Below are 3,512 nucleotides of genomic sequence, written 5' to 3' on the forward strand. Positions count from 1 at the left end.
CCAAACATGTTAACAAGAAAAAAAAAAAAAAAAGGGAAGAAAGGGGGGAGGCGGTGGAGATGGAAAAAGGAGGAAAAAAAATATCAATCATTCATCCTTATCTTTATATATGGATATATATATCCATATCCATTGCCATAGAGAGATTTCCTTCATTTTACAAAACACTTACACACTTAAAAAGAGAGCAAAAACCGAAATCAAGAAAGGAAAGGAGAAGGAAGTAAGTTTAGCATTTTCAATTCATTTCAATCGAAGATCTTCAAGTTTTACGGTAAGATACCTTCCATGCTTAAGAGTTATGATTTCCATGGTAATATTTATGCTTAAGCTTTGCATGAAAAACCACAATATGATTATGGTGGACAAGTCCACAAAGTTAGATATCTATTTATGCCTTAGGACAAGTCCGAAGGGCACCAGCAAGCCAGAATGTGCAAGTATGGGTTTGCTTGCATTCTTTTGTGTAGTATTATCATGATAAAAATACGAGCATGGTATCTTACTGAGTATTTCTTATACTCATAGTATGTTATAACATGGAATGATGTATTATGGTATTAATAGTAAATTTTGTAATTATATCTTTCATGTTATGTTAAGAGACGTTTTTATAGTTTATTTTCCTTGCAAGTGCTAAAAGGCAGAAACGGGACAGTTTTCTGGAGTCAATTTCAAAATGATTTTTCTAACTCTATAAACGTCCATTTGAAATTCTAAAAATATGTATGTTTTTCCCTTTGAGTTTTCTAAATATGGCCGAAGGAATCACTCAATTTGGATATCTATGGCCTGAGTTATCATGGTTTTAACGTCAAGGGGTCAATCTGGATTTCCTGTGTAATACTTCACTGTTTTCAGCAAAACGTCTATATCATATGATCTTGGAAAATCTTCATATTTTAACCTAGAAAACTCCTTGAAATTATCTTTCTAATGCCACAAATTTCATGTAAAACGGAGTTGGGATGAATTTTATAAAAATTGTCAAACGTGCTGCCTCAACTAATCTTACTAGTGTCGAGGCCGTATATGTAGAGTATAATTTCTTGTCGACGTGCACTTTTATCGGCCATCAGATTTTATAAGAATTGTTTTATCAAATTGAAAAATAAGTTTCTAACATGTAATACTTCTATTTAAGAGTATTTACATGTACCAAGGGCAGAAGTTATTATGTTTAGTACGTGATCCTCGAAGCTTAAGTTCGGGGCGTCACAACTGTCTTGTTCAGGTTCATCTTCATTGATGATGTCTTCATTTTCTTGAGTTACCAACATTGGAACTTGAAGTTTATCCAAGGTACTTGCTTCCCAATTCCATGAAGAATTTTCATCCACCTTGATATCCCTGTTGGACATCATCTTCTTGGTTTGAGGATTATAGATTCTATACCCTTTAGCATTGTCACAATAACCAACTAAAACTCCAAGCTCTGCCTTTGGACTCAATTTATCCCTTTTTACATCAGGTATACGAGTATAACATATACTCCCAAACACCTTCAAATGTGAGACATTTGGCCTAACTCCATACCAAGCTTCAAAAGGAGTTAGCTTGTTCAAGGCTTTTGTTCGTAATCTGTTCAAAAGATAGGTTGCTGTATTCACAGCTTTAGCCCAAAACTCTTTTGGAATCTTCTTCTCAAGCATCAAACATCTTGCCATTTCCATCACCGTCCTATTCTTCCTTTCACAAACTCCATTTTGTTATGGTGAATATGGCATTGTCAACTGATGTTTGATCCCCACAGCATCACAAAACTTGTCAAACTGATCATTCTTGTATTCAGTTCCATTATCTGTCCTGATGGCTTTAATCTTGCAGTTACTCTCATTTTCCACCAGATTTTTGAACTTTTGAAATACACCAGCAACCTCAGACTTCATTTTCAAGAAATACACCCAACACATCCTTGTTAAATCATCAATAAAGAGTATAAAATATCTACTGCCATTCAGTGTTTGTGTTCTCATTGGACCGCAAACATCAGAGTGGATTAATTCCAGCTTTTTTGAGGCTCTTCTTGACTGATTTTTAGGAAATGGTAGTCTTGTTTGCTTTCCAAGTTGACAGATATCACATACACAACTATCATCACATATGTCAGGCAAATTTTCAACAAGTTCCATCTTATGCATTTGTTTAAGTGAAGTGAAATTTGCATGACCAAACCGTTTGTGCCAAAGTGAAGACTTCACATCAGTACAAGAGTATGCATGAGAGGTCAAATTTTTCCATTCTAAAGGGAAGCTTCTTTGCTTCATTTCTACTGTCATTAATTCATTTTCACTTGGATCAAATATAGTGCAACCACTATCCTTAAATACCAAAGTGTAATTTTTCTCAATCAATTGACCCACACTTACTAAATTTTGATCAATATCTGGCACATAAAGTACATCGGGAATATGTTTGATACCTGTTGAAGTTCTCACAGCAATCACACCAATTCCTTCTACTTTCACATAATCACCATTTTCTACCTTCACCTTTGATTTGTATGTATTATTTAACTCAACAAAGATGCTTAAATTTGAAGTCATATGATATGTGCAACCACTGTCCAGTAGCCAAGTTCCAATTTCACTACTCATCTTATGATTTGTAGCTATAAATAGATGCTCTTCATTCAGGTTTGGGTGCTTGCTACTGTAATGACTTCTCCTTCCGGCTTTTGCACACTTTTTGAACATGTCCAAACTCTTTACATGCTCTGCATTGAACACCTGGTCTGTACCAACACCATTTTGGAGAGTGACCTGATTTTTTGCAATGAGGACAGGGAGGATAATCATCACTCTTACCAGCATTCTTGTTGAATTCGACCTTCTTTTTTTCATGTGGTTACTTCTTCACTCTATAACTTGTTTGAGCTTTATATTTTCCTTTGACAAATAAGGCACCTTCAACCTGTTCTTCCTGCCTTAATAGTCTTCTTTGCTCAGTAGCTTGCAAGGCATTAACCAACTCTGATAAAGTTATAGAAGACAGATCTCTAGAATCTTCAAGTGAGGAGATCTTTGCCTCAAATTTTTCTGGCAAGCTGATCAAAACTTTCTCTACAATCCTCCTGTCAGGTAAGTCATCTCCCAAAAGCCTTATTTTATTTACCACCTTCATCAGCCTGTCAGCATATTCTGAGTCATTCATCTTCAAGGTTTCATACTCCCTTCTTAAGTTTAAAACCTGCACCGGCCTTTTTCTTGCATTTCCCCTGAACTCTTCTTGTAATCTGTCCCAAGCTTCCTTGGCCGTCTCACAAGTTATTATTCTGGTGAAAATCGCATCAGAAACTGCAGATTGGATGCAAGACAAAGCCTTGGATTTCTTTGCTACCTCCTTACTATGTTGCTTCAACTGAGTTATGGTAGGATTTGCCTTTAAAGGTAGTGATTCAATACCTGTTTCTGTGATTTCCCACAGGTAATATGCTCTTAGGTATGCCTTCATCTTTGCTGCCCAAAAGTCATAATTTTCTCCTGTAAACACAGATGGCAATGGAGCTGAAA

Source organism: Olea europaea, chromosome 14 (genome assembly GCF_002742605.1).
Source record: "Olea europaea var. sylvestris chromosome 14, O_europaea_v1, whole genome shotgun sequence".
NCBI lineage: Eukaryota > Viridiplantae > Streptophyta > Magnoliopsida > Lamiales > Oleaceae > Olea > Olea europaea.